Consider the following 13,693-nt stretch of genomic DNA (forward strand, 5'->3'; position numbering starts at 1 on the left):
GGTTCACACCTGCGTGGGGAAACCGCAATGGATTTCATGTACATCGCATTAACCACTCGGCCCACGAATACAGAACCACACTGACAGCTTGACTTCCTAGGTCTGTCTGCCTGTGGAGCTGAGGAAGAGTGAATCATCGCAGAGTTTGTTTGAATCCAATCACTTCACAGTGATTCGAAAGGGTTAAATATCTTCACATGGTTTTGCAGATATTTAGGTGTTTCACCCCAAAAGATGAAATGAACTTTCAGTTAGAAATTGCAGGAGGAACTCAGCAGGTCAGGCAACATCTGTGGAAAGAGAATCAGAGGCAACATTCCAGAATTCTGTTTTCTCCGGCAGGTACTGTCAAAGCTGCCGAGTTTCTCTTTTGGTCTCGTCTTCTCAGCACACGCAGTCCCTTACGTTAGACATGAATTCAATTCAGAAACCCCTTTGTGGAGAAGATTTCCGTTTGGGGAACATTTTCCTGACCCCATTAAAAGCGCACAGCATCGAAGCCAAAGAAGAGCAGCGAACACACCGCCCCTGGGTGGGCTCGAACCACCAACCTTTCGGTTAATAGCCGATCGCGCTGACCAATTGCGCCACAGAGACAGGCGCTGCCGGGAGCGGCGCCATCGCGTAGTGATTTTATAATTCAGCCCCCCGCCCAGAATTACAATTGTCGTCTATCAGTTTTACTTTTCCATAATCAAGCCTGGGAGATGTGTTGTGGAGATACCGGGGACAGTCTGCAGACACATCCATGTCACGAGGAAGTAGCTTTCTTACTCCGGGGCCGTCGCTCTTCCAGCCTTTCAGCGTTTTGCCTGTTCCCGAGTTCTCTCATTGGCTGGGAGGCGAGAAGGAGTTTGAATTCCTGATGTGCAGTAACGACAATTCTTTCAATGTCTCAGATCAGTTCATGTGCCGAGAACATCAGAGTCAACCTCCCGGCCTCTTCAACAAGGGGACGGTGTCTGGACTGTCTCTGCTCAATCGGACAGGTCATCTTTCATTCTCCTCTAAATCCGCTTCCCAAAGTGTTTTTAAAGGTTCACAAAGCTGGAGACTGGGATTTCTGTTTTGCTTCATGAACATTTGAACATTTTTCCATTGCCTAACTGACAATATTTTGCCAAAATTTCTTCCCAATTGTACGCCTTGCCTCATGTCCAGGGATGAGGAATTTCCATTTTGGCGAGACATTGCCAAGGTTGAGAATGTTCGCTTTGGAGCAAAGAAGGTTAACTGGAGATTTCCTGGGGCTGTTGGTAATGATGGGAGAAGAAGCGGTGGGAATGGGCAGATGAATGATCAGAAGAACCAATTGCCACTGACCAGAGTCAGTTACCAGAGGACAGGGATTGAAGTTCTTGAATGAAAAGCAGCACTTGTGCCTAATAAACACAGAGAATACTACAGAAGGCCAACAGGTCGAGCAGTATCTGTGGAAAGGGAAACAGAGCTGACGTTGTGAGTCTGGTACGTTGTTTGTTCAGAACCCGAGTTTCCTGCATGGCAATCAATTCCCAGACATGAGAAAACGGGACTTTATTGAGACGGGTTTTGTGAAGTTTGAGCGATAATGCAACCAACAGGAAGTCATTTAAAATCGCCAGCGAAGAAAGCATAGTCAACAGGTTACCACCCTGGGCGGGGGAGCCCCAAAGGATCTTTACACCAACACCTTAAGTGTTCGGCCACAACTACACGCCCAAAGTTGTGGTCTAAACTTTCTCATGGAATAGTTCTCACAGGAAAGGTGAGTATTGGGCTTGTCCTGTCCGCGCCATAGCCCCAACGTTTCCTGTTCCCCTGGATTTGATCAGGACAGAGGAGGCTGATGGGAGATCGAATTGAACTACACACATTGATGAGAGATAGGGCGGGTGGGAAGGATCCATTCCGATGCGTAGAGAGATTAATAATCAGGGCCGAAAATAAGGAGCCACTTCAAGAAGTATGGGGTTCATTCAGCAAAGCTAATGTAGAACTGTTCACAGAAAATTGTGATGAAAGTCTCTCGAGTTACTTTGATGAGAAGTGTTGATGATGCAAATACAATCGATAGGATGAACGTAGATTGGTCAATGTATTTGGTGACAGTTCTGTTCTAGCCCTGTGAGCGAAACCTGGATCTGAAGGAGTAGAAGGGACATTAACAACATCGATCTGAAATTGGACACGTGACAAGAAACAGAGCCATCATTAACAGTTGGCTTTTGAACTGGACAAGGTTTCTCGTGAAATTAGCTTGAGGCTTGAGGTATGCAAGGTCTCGATAATTGAGGTAAAACACGGAAACGCTGTCCTCATTAGCAGACAGTGAAAGGATTACAAGACACAAATTAAACATTTTCGACAAGTGATACAGGGAACTGGGAAGATAAGTATTAGAAACTGGCAACAACAAAGTTCTGCAGCACAGCAATTACATTCAAAGACCGAAAACATCCAGGTCCTGATTAACAAGATGGCATTGTTGTGCTTTTCTGCAAAACATCCACTTGCAATGTCCTACAAAAGAGTGACAAAACCCATCCCTGTCAGCCCAGGATAGAAAATCCGAAGGGATGAACGCATGCTTATTTTCTGAAGATTCACAGAGCTTAGACTGGGTTTTGGTGATTGTTTCTTTTCCACTGCCATTAGCCGCAGTGGTTGAGGCGTTGAGTTGGGGAGAATAAAATGTGCCCGTGAGCAGCATGTGGGGCTATTTCAGATTCCCCTCATCTGACTGCGCTGTGAGTTTACTCCGATGTTCTCAGGGACATTTACTGACGCGAGACAGTGAAAGGATTCTCATTCCCGCAGATCGGGAATTCAAACCGTATGCCGGCTTCAGGACAATGAGAAAGATTAATTGGGGTGTGTGAAGAAGCTGTGAGCTGCATTTCAAACAGGTAGGTGGAGTCAGATGCATCATCCATTGCGCCCCGGTCCTGTGCGTATCTCACGCCACCATGCTGCAGAGTTCTGACGTTAACACGGACATGCGCAGCAATGGGTTCATTCACAAGGTGAACAACCAAAGATAATCACCGTCACTGATTCCCTTCCACAGGCCCAACTTGGTGAAGCAGTATCTTTCACTGACAAAGGAAACACCCTTGTCCTCAGGTGCCTGCTTCATTTCGATCACGATTTCAAGCCCCTCACTCTTCTCGTCTCATTTCCAAACACTTTGCTCATAGCCTCAAAAGAAGCTATGCGGGTGTCTGCTTGTTCCACCCGAACAGGCAGTGGGTTGCAGATTCCCACCATTCCCAATTTCAGTGAAATATTATTCCCTCTCCACTGATTTGAATCTTAAAGAAGAAGCCGGGGAGCAAACTCCCTTTCTTTTCGACGACATTTCTCATTTTGTACTCGGAAGGGTTCACACCTGCGTGGGGAAACCGCAATGGATTTCATGTACATCGCATTAACCACTCGGCCCACGAATACAGAACCACACTGACAGCTTGACTTCCTAGGTCTGTCTGCCTGTGGAGCTGAGGAAGAGTGAATCATCGCAGAGTTTGTTTGAATCCAATCACTTCACAGTGATTCGAAAGGGTTAAATATCTTCACATGGTTTTGCAGATATTTAGGTGTTTCACCCCAAAAGATGAAATGAACTTTCAGTTAGAAATTGCAGGAGGAACTCAGCAGGTCAGGCAACATCTGTGGAAAGAGAATCAGAGGCAACATTCCAGAATTCTGTTTTCTCCGGCAGGTACTGTCAAAGCTGCCGAGTTTCTCTTTTGGTCTCGTCTTCTCAGCACACGCAGTCCCTTACGTTAGACATGAATTCAATTCAGAAACCCCTTTGTGGAGAAGATTTCCGTTTGGGGAACATTTTCCTGACCCCATTAAAAGCGCACAGCATCGAAGCCAAAGAAGAGCAGCGAACACACCGCCCCTGGGTGGGCTCGAACCACCAACCTTTCGGTTAACAGCCGATCGCGCTGACCAATTGCGCCACAGAGACAGGCGCTGCCGGGAGCGGCGCCATCGCGTAGTGATTTTATAATTCAGCCCCCCGCCCAGAATTACAATTGTCGTCTATCAGTTTTACTTTTCCATAATCAAGCCTGGGAGATGTGTTGTGGAGATACCGGGGACAGTCTGCAGACACATCCATGTCACGAGGAAGTAGCTTTCTTACTCCGGGGCCGTCGCTCTTCCAGCCTTTCAGCGTTTTGCCTGTTCCCGAGTTCTCTCATTGGCTGGGAGGCGAGAAGGAGTTTGAATTCCTGATGTGCAGTAACGACAATTCTTTCAATGTCTCAGATCAGTTCATGTGCCGAGAACATCAGAGTCAACCTCCCGGCCTCTTCAACAAGGGGACGGTGTCTGGACTGTCTCTGCTCAATCGGACAGGTCATCTTTCATTCTCCTCTAAATCCGCTTCCCAAAGTGTTTTTAAAGGTTCACAAAGCTGGAGACTGGGATTTCTGTTTTGCTTCATGAACATTTGAACATTTTTCCATTGCCTAACTGACAATATTTTGCCAAAATTTCTTCCCAATTGTACGCCTTGCCTCATGTCCAGGGATGAGGAATTTCCATTTTGGCGAGACATTGCCAAGGTTGAGAATGTTCGCTTTGGAGCAAAGAAGGTTAACTGGAGATTTCCTGGGGCTGTTGGTAATGATGGGAGAAGAAGCGGTGGGAATGGGCAGATGAATGATCAGAAGAACCAATTGCCACTGACCAGAGTCAGTTACCAGAGGACAGGGATTGAAGTTCTTGAATGAAAAGCAGCACTTGTGCCTAATAAACACAGAGAATACTACAGAAAGCCAACAGGTCGAGCAGTATCTGTGGAAAGGGAAACAGAGCTGACGTTGTGAGTCTGGTACGTTGTTTGTTCAGAACCCGAGTTTCCTGCATGGCAATCAATTCCCAGACATGAGAAAACGGGACTTTATTGAGACGGGTTTTGTGAAGTTTGAGCGATAATGCAACCAACAGGAAGTCATTTAAAATCGCCAGCGAAGAAAGCATAGTCAACAGGTTACCACCCTGGGCGGGGGAGCCCCAAAGGATCTTTACACCAACACCTTAAGTGTTCGGCCACAACTACACGCCCAAAGTTGTGGTCTAAACTTTCTCATGGAATAGTTCTCACAGGAAAGGTGAGTATTGGGCTTGTCCTGTCCGCGCCATAGCCCCAACGTTTCCTGTTCCCCTGGATTTGATCAGGACAGAGGAGGCTGATGGGAGATCGAATTGAACTACACACATTGATGAGAGATAGGGCGGGTGGGAAGGATCCATTCCGATGCGTAGAGAGATTAATAATCAGGGCCGAAAATAAGGAGCCACTTCAAGAAGTATGGGGTTCATTCAGCAAAGCTAATGTAGAACTGTTCACAGAAAATTGTGATGAAAGTCTCTCGAGTTACTTTGATGAGAAGTGTTGATGATGCAAATACAATCGATAGGATGAACGTAGATTGGTCAATGTATTTGGTGACAGTTCTGTTCTAGCCCTGTGAGCGAAACCTGGATCTGAAGGAGTAGAAGGGACATTAACAACATCGATCTGAAATTGGACACGTGACAAGAAACAGAGCCATCATTAACAGTTGGCTTTTGAACTGGACAAGGTTTCTCGTGAAATTAGCTTGAGGCTTGAGGTATGCAAGGTCTCGATAATTGAGGTAAAACACGGAAACGCTGTCCTCATTAGCAGACAGTGAAAGGATTACAAGACACAAATTAAACATTTTCGACAAGTGATACAGGGAACTGGGAAGATAAGTATTAGAAACTGGCAACAACAAAGTTCTGCAGCACAGCAATTACATTCAAAGACCGAAAACATCCAGGTCCTGATTAACAAGATGGCATTGTTGTGCTTTTCTGCAAAACATCCACTTGCAATGTCCTACAAAAGAGTGACAAAACCCATCCCTGTCAGCCCAGGATAGAAAATCCGAAGGGATGAACGCATGCTTATTTTCTGAAGATTCACAGAGCTTAGACTGGGTTTTGGTGATTGTTTCTTTTCCACTGCCATTAGCCGCAGTGGTTGAGGCGTTGAGTTGGGGAGAATAAAATGTGCCCGTGAGCAGCATGTGGGGCTATTTCAGATTCCCCTCATCTGACTGCGCTGTGAGTTTACTCCGATGTTCTCAGGGACATTTACTGACGCGAGACAGTGAAAGGATTCTCATTCCCGCAGATCGGGAATTCAAACCGTATGCCGGCTTCAGGACAATGAGAAAGATTAATTGGGGTGTGTGAAGAAGCTGTGAGCTGCATTTCAAACAGGTAGGTGGAGTCAGATGCATCATCCATTGCGCCCCGGTCCTGTGCGTATCTCACGCCACCATGCTGCAGAGTTCTGACGTTAACACGGACATGCGCAGCAATGGGTTCATTCACAAGGTGAACAACCAAAGATAATCACCGTCACTGATTCCCTTCCACAGGCCCAACTTGGTGAAGCAGTATCTTTCACTGACAAAGGAAACACCCTTGTCCTCAGGTGCCTGCTTCATTTCGATCACGATTTCAAGCCCCTCACTCTTCTCGTCTCATTTCCAAACACTTTGCTCATAGCCTCAAAAGAAGCTATGCGGGTGTCTGCTTGTTCCACCCGAACAGGCAGTGGGTTGCAGATTCCCACCATTCCCAATTTCAGTGAAATATTATTCCCTCTCCACTGATTTGAATCTTAAAGAAGAAGCCGGGGAGCAAACTCCCTTTCTTTTCGACGACATTTCTCATTTTGTACTCGGAAGGGTTCACACCTGCGTGGGGAAACCGCAATGGATTTCATGTACATCGCATTAACCACTCGGCCCACGAATACAGAACCACACTGACAGCTTGACTTCCTAGGTCTGTCTGCCTGTGGAGCTGAGGAAGAGTGAATCATCGCAGAGTTTGTTTGAATCCAATCACTTCACAGTGATTCGAAAGGGTTAAATATCTTCACATGGTTTTGCAGATATTTAGGTGTTTCACCCCAAAAGATGAAATGAACTTTCAGTTAGAAATTGCAGGAGGAACTCAGCAGGTCAGGCAACATCTGTGGAAAGAGAATCAGAGGCAACATTCCAGAATTCTGTTTTCTCCGGCAGGTACTGTCAAAGCTGCCGAGTTTCTCTTTTGGTCTCGTCTTCTCAGCACACGCAGTCCCTTACGTTAGACATGAATTCAATTCAGAAACCCCTTTGTGGAGAAGATTTCCGTTTGGGGAACATTTTCCTGACCCCATTAAAAGCGCACAGCATCGAAGCCAAAGAAGAGCAGCGAACACACCGCCCCTGGGTGGGCTCGAACCACCAACCTTTCGGTTAACAGCCGATCGCGCTGACCAATTGCGCCACAGAGATAGGCGCTGCCGGGAGTGGCGCCATCGCGTAGTGATTTTATAATTCAGCCCCCCGCCCAGAATTACAATTGTCGTCTATCAGTTTTACTTTTCCATAATCAAGCCTGGGAGATGTGTTGTGGAGATACCGGGGACAGTCTGCAGACACATCCATGTCACGAGGAAGTAGCTTTCTTACTCCGGGGCCGTCGCTCTTCCAGCCTTTCAGCGTTTTGCCTGTTCCCGAGTTCTCTCATTGGCTGGGAGGCGAGAAGGAGTTTGAATTCCTGATGTGCAGTAACGACAATTCTTTCAATGTCTCAGATCAGTTCATGTGCCGAGAACATCAGAGTCAACCTCCCGGCCTCTTCAACAAGGGGACGGTGTCTGGACTGTCTCTGCTCAATCGGACAGGTCATCTTTCATTCTCCTCTAAATCCGCTTCCCAAAGTGTTTTTAAAGGTTCACAAAGCTGGAGACTGGGATTTCTGTTTTGCTTCATGAACATTTGAACATTTTTCCATTGCCTAACTGACAATATTTTGCCAAAATTTCTTCCCAATTGTACGCCTTGCCTCATGTCCAGGGATGAGGAATTTCCATTTTGGCGAGACATTGCCAAGGTTGAGAATGTTCGCTTTGGAGCAAAGAAGGTTAACTGGAGATTTCCTGGGGCTGTTGGTAATGATGGGAGAAGAAGCGGTGGGAATGGGCAGATGAATGATCAGAAGAACCAATTGCCACTGACCAGAGTCAGTTACCAGAGGACAGGGATTGAAGTTCTTGAATGAAAAGCAGCACTTGTGCCTAATAAACACAGAGAATACTACAGAAAGCCAACAGGTCGAGCAGTATCTGTGGAAAGGGAAACAGAGCTGACGTTGTGAGTCTGGTACGTTGTTTGTTCAGAACCCGAGTTTCCTGCATGGCAATCAATTCCCAGACATGAGAAAACGGGACTTTATTGAGACGGGTTTTGTGAAGTTTGAGCGATAATGCAACCAACAGGAAGTCATTTAAAATCGCCAGCGAAGAAAGCATAGCCAGCAGGTTACCACCCTGGGCGGGGGAGCCCCAAAGGATCTTTACACCAACACCTTAAGTGTTCGGCCACAACTACACGCCCAAAGTTGTGGTCTAAACTTTCTCATGGAATAGTTCTCACAGGAAAGGTGAGTATTGGGCTTGTCCTGTCCGCGCCATAGCCCCAACGTTTCCTGTTCCCCTGGATTTGATCAGGACAGAGGAGGCTGATGGGAGATCGAATTGAACTACACACATTGATGAGAGATAGGGCGGGTGGGAAGGATCCATTCCGATGCGTAGAGAGATTAATAATCAGGGCCGAAAATAAGGAGCCACTTCAAGAAGTATGGGGTTCATTCAGCAAAGCTAATGTAGAACTGTTCACAGAAAATTGTGATGAAAGTCTCTCGAGTTACTTTGATGAGAAGTGTTGATGATGCTAATACAATCGATAGGATGAACGTAGATTGGTCAATGTATTTGGTGACAGTTCTGTTCTAGCCCTGTGAGCGAAACCTGGATCTGAAGGAGTAGAAGGGACATTAACAACATCGATCTGAAATTGGACACGTGACAAGAAACAGAGCCATCATTAACAGTTGGCTTTTGAACTGGACAAGGTTTCTCGTGAAATTAGCTTGAGGCTTGAGGTATGCAAGGTCTCGATAATTGAGGTAAAACACGGAAACGCTGTCCTCATTAGCAGACTGTGAAAGGATTACAAGACACAAATTAAACATTTTCGAGAAGTGATACAGGGGACTGGGAAGATAAGTATTATAAACTGAGAACAACAAAGTTCTGGAGCACAACACTTACATTCAAAGACCGAAAACATCCAGGTCCTGATTAATCAGATTGCATTGTGGTGCTTTTCTGCAAAACATCCACTTGCAATGTCCTACAAAAGAGTGACAAAACCCATCCCTGTCAGCCCAGGATAGAAAATCCGAAGGGATGAACGCATGCTTATTTTCTGAAGATTCACAGAGCTTAGACTGGGTTTTGGTGATTGTTTCTTTTCCACTCCCAGTAGCCGCAGTGGTTGAGGCGTTGAGTTGGGGAGAATAAAATGTGCCCGTGAGCAGCATTTGGGGCTATTTCAGCTTCCCCTCATCTGACTGCGCTGTGAGTTGACTCAGATGTTCTCAGGGACATTTACTGACGCGAGACAGTGAAAGGATTCTCATTCCCGCAGATCGGGAATTCAAACCGTATGCCTCAGGACAATGAGAAAGATTAATTGGGGTGTGTGAAGAAGCTGTGAGCTGCATTACGCGGAGTCAGATGCATCATCCATTGCGCCCCGGTCCTGTGCGTATCTCACGCCACCATGCTGCAGAGTTCTGACGTTAACACGGACATGCGCAGCAATGGGTTCATTCACAAGGTGAACAACCAAACATAATCACCGTCACTGATTCCCTTCCACAGGCCCAACTTGGTGAAGCAGTATCTTTCACTGGCAAAGGAAACAACCTTGTCCTCAGGTGCCTGCTTCATTTCGATCACGATTTCAAGCCCCTCACTCTTCTCGTCTCATTTCCAAACACTTTGCTCATAGCCTCAAAAGAAGCTATGCGGGTGTCTGCTTGTTCCACCCGAACAGGCAGTGGGTTGCAGATTCCCACCATTCCCAATTTCAGTGAAATATTTTTCCCTCTCCACTGATTTGAATCTTAAAGAAGAAGCCGGGGAGCAAACTCCCTTTCTTTTCGACGACATTTCTCATTTTGTACTCGGAAGGGTTCACACCTGCGTGGGGAAACCGCAATGGATTTCAAGTCCATCGCATTAACCACTCGGCCCACGAATACAGAACCACACTGACAGCTTGACTTCCCAGGTCTGTCTGCCTGTGGAGCTGAGAAAGAGTGAATCATCGCAGAGTTTGTTTGAATCCAATCACTTCACAGTGATTCGAAAGGGTTAAATATCTTCACATGGTTTTGCAGATATTTAGGTGTTTCACCCCAAAAGATGAAATGAACTTTCAGTTAGAAATTGCAGGAGGAACTCAGCAGGTCAGGCAACATCTGTGGAAAGAGAATCAGAGGCAACATTCCAGAATTCTGTTTTCTCCGACAGGTACTGTCAAAGCTGCCGAGTTTCTCTTTTGGTCTCGTCTTCTCACGTTAGACATTAATTCAATTCAGAAACCCCTTTGTGGAGAAGATTTCCGTTTGGGGAACATTTTCCTGGCCCCAATAAAAGCGCACAGCTTCGAAGACAAAGAAGAGCAGCGCATAGACAGCCCCTGGGTGGGCCCGAACCACCAACCTTTCGGTTAACAGCCGAACGCGCTGACCAACTGCGCCACAGAGACAGGCGCTGCCAGGTGCGGCGCCATCGCGTAGTGATTTTATAATTCAGCCCCCCGCCTAGAATTACAATTGTCGTCTCTCAGTTTTACTTTTCCATAATCAAGCCTGGGAGATCTATTGTGGAGATACCGGGGACAGTCTGCAGACACATCCATGTCACGAGGAACTAGCTTTCTTACTCCGGGGCCGTCGCCCTTCCAGCCTTTCAGCGTTTTGCCTGTTCCCGAGTTCTCTCATTGGCTCCGAGGCGAGAAGGAGTTTGAATTCCTGATGTGCAGTAACGACAATTCTTTCAATGTCTCCGATCAGTTCACGTGCCGAGAACATCAGAGTCAACCTCCCGGCCTCTTCAACAAGGGGACGGTGTCTGGACTGTCTCTGCTCAATCGGACAGGTCATCTTTCATTCTCCTCTAAATCCGCTTCGCAAAGTGTTTCTAAAGGTTCACAAAGCTGAAGACTGGGATTTCTGTTTTGCTTGATGAACATTTGAACATTTTTCCATTGCCTAACTGACAATATTTTGCCAAAATTTCTTCCCAATTGTACGCCTTGCCTCATGTCCAGGGATGAGGAATTTCCATTTTGGCGAGACATTGCCAAGGTTGAGAATGTTCGCTTTGGAGCAAAGAAGGTTAACTGGAGATTTCCTGGGGCTGTTGGTCATGATGGGAGAAGAAGCGGTGGGAATGGGCAGATGAATGATCAGAAGAACCAATTGCCACTGACCAGAGTCAGTTACCTGAGGACAGGGATTGAAGTTCTTGAATGAAAAGCAGCACTTGTGCCTAATAAACACAGAGAATACTGCAGAAAGCCAACAGGTCGAGCAGCATCTGTGGAAAGGGAAACAGAGCTGACGTTGTGAGTCTGATACGTTGTTTGTTCAGAACCCGAGTTTCCTGCACGGCAATCAATTGCCAGACATGAGAAAACGGGACTTTGTTGAGACGGGTTTTGTGAAGTTTGAGCGATAATGCAACCAACAGGAAGTTATTTAAAATCGCCAGCGAAGAAAGCATAGCCAGCAGGTTACCACCCTGGGCGGAGAGCCCCAAAGGATCTCTACGCCAACACCTTAAGTGTTCGGCCACAACTGCACGCCCAAAGTTGTGGTCTAAACTTTCTCATGGAATAGTTCTCACAGGAAAGGTGAGTATTGGGCTTGTCCTGTCCGCGCCATAGCCCCAACGTTTCCTGTTCCCCTGGATTTGATCAGGACAGAGGAGGCTGTTGGGAGATCGAATTGAACTAAACACATTGATGAGAGATAGAGCGGGTGGGAAGGATCCATTCCGATGCGTAGAGAGATTAATAATCAGGGCCGAAAATAAGGAGCCACTTGAAGAAGTATGGGGTTCATTCAGCAAAGCTAATGTGAAAGTGTTCACAGAAAATTTTGATAAAAGTCTCTGGAGTTATTTGATGAGAAGTGTTGGTGATGTAAATGCAATCGATAGGATGAACGTAGATTGGTAAATGTATTTGGAAACAGTCTTCGTTATAGCATCGCCCTCTTGTTTAATTGATTCGACCCTCCTCATCTCTATGTACCGGAATTGCTCCCCAGCCTATGTCGCAACTCTGTAACAAAATGCGTCAAAATTACGTAGTAAATCCTGAGTACCAGATCAAGTCACAATGCAGTGGTTCCATGAGCATTGAAAGTAACATAAAACGTACCATAGCCAACGATTGCTCTGAGATAATCTGGGTGACGAAGTTTCTTAATTTCTTTCCTCGAAATGAATCCCATCTTACTCATTTCAGTGTTCTTTAATATGGGCTGGTATTAATTCCCATAGCACTGGACCGTTCTAATTCTGTGATTGAGCCATTTATTGGCCTCGATGCATGAGTAGAATCTGTCAATTTTCAAGTGCCACCGTTAAGCCACACCTACAAACTTGTCTCCCCTTCACTCTCAGCTTTCCCTCATAACCGAGCAACGGGGACAGTAAGAAAACGAACGGGAGTAAAACTCAGTTTGAATATGATTCGATTGCCAGTTGAAGAAAGAGCGAATGTTCCGCACAAAAAACAAAGATTCACGGGAACATTGCACAATATGGATGTCAAACTCACGACCTCAGAATAAAAATCTTTTGTTCTACTACTGAGGTATTCGAACATATAGTCAGGGTGTGACCAGTTCTTTTATCAGGGCAAAATAACTTTTTAAAATTTACGAAAATACATACATTTATCAGCAGAAGTCCACAGCTCCAATGCTTTCTGCTCAAAACTCAGGAAAATCATTAAGATTCCACTTCCTTTTTGCTTCTTTCTCAACGCTAACATCCAGTTTCTTCAGTTTCTCCTCTTGAATGTAAAGTTGTTTGTCTTTTTTTTTGCCTTTTTTTGAAAGTCAATTCGCTTCAATATCAACAAAACTGACAGGCAAACCTGACACACAAACAGCCACTCGCTGCCACATATCCCCAATTCTCACTTTCAGATTTGCAAAGGTCAATAAAATAAAGGAAGTAAGCAGTTGAGCACGATTAGAAAGTAGATGACTGACTTTTATGGGTGACTCGCTTGGGCCTTTGCCAACGCTGCTCGCAGGTTTCGTGATCAGGCTATAATCTCCCTCAGTTTTGCTGAGCCTGTGCTCGGTTCATTGGGAGATTAGGCCCGGTTTGCAGTCGACCCCGACTTAAGTTGCATTGTTGCTTTTCACTGGCGGCAGAAGAATGGAGATTATAGGACCAGAACATTGCTGCTTTTCTATTTTTTCTTGTGTTGTTCCATCTGGGACTGAGGAAAGCGAATCATTATCGGGAAACGAAGAACATTATGTTTCTAAAGATTCAAATGCAGGAATTCAATCAGTTAACTGTTCTGTGACTGTGTTTGTCCGAATATTGGTATAAGATGCCTGGGTGTGTCTGTATTCGATATTTCCAGAACAACTAATAATTGGAGAGTATTGTCTTGCAGATTGTGTCCCCAATAACAGTCCGGAAATGTGCAATAAGGAAACGGTTAATATTATAGGAACTTAGGAATATGAGTAGGCCATTTAGCCCCTCAAGCGTGTTCCA

At 45.8% G+C, this 13,693-nt stretch overlaps 3 non-coding genes across 3 annotated transcripts; all 3 read right to left on the reverse strand.

The window, feature by feature from the left end:
* Nucleotides 1-523: 523 nt before the first annotated feature.
* On the reverse strand, nucleotides 524-597 carry trnan-auu (transfer RNA asparagine (anticodon AUU)). The gene has a single exon. It is a non-coding gene; the product is annotated as a tRNA-Asn (tRNA).
* Nucleotides 598-3,884: 3,287 nt separating this feature from the next.
* Nucleotides 3,885-3,958, reverse strand: trnan-guu (transfer RNA asparagine (anticodon GUU)). The gene has a single exon. It is a non-coding gene; the product is annotated as a tRNA-Asn (tRNA).
* Nucleotides 3,959-10,575: 6,617 nt separating this feature from the next.
* trnan-guu (transfer RNA asparagine (anticodon GUU)) lies at nucleotides 10,576-10,649 on the reverse strand. Its single transcript has one exon. It is a non-coding gene; the product is annotated as a tRNA-Asn (tRNA).
* Nucleotides 10,650-13,693: the final 3,044 nt, after the last annotated feature.

This window comes from Chiloscyllium punctatum, chromosome 36 (assembly GCF_047496795.1).
Source record: "Chiloscyllium punctatum isolate Juve2018m chromosome 36, sChiPun1.3, whole genome shotgun sequence".
Taxonomy (NCBI): Eukaryota; Metazoa; Chordata; class Chondrichthyes; order Orectolobiformes; family Hemiscylliidae; genus Chiloscyllium; species Chiloscyllium punctatum.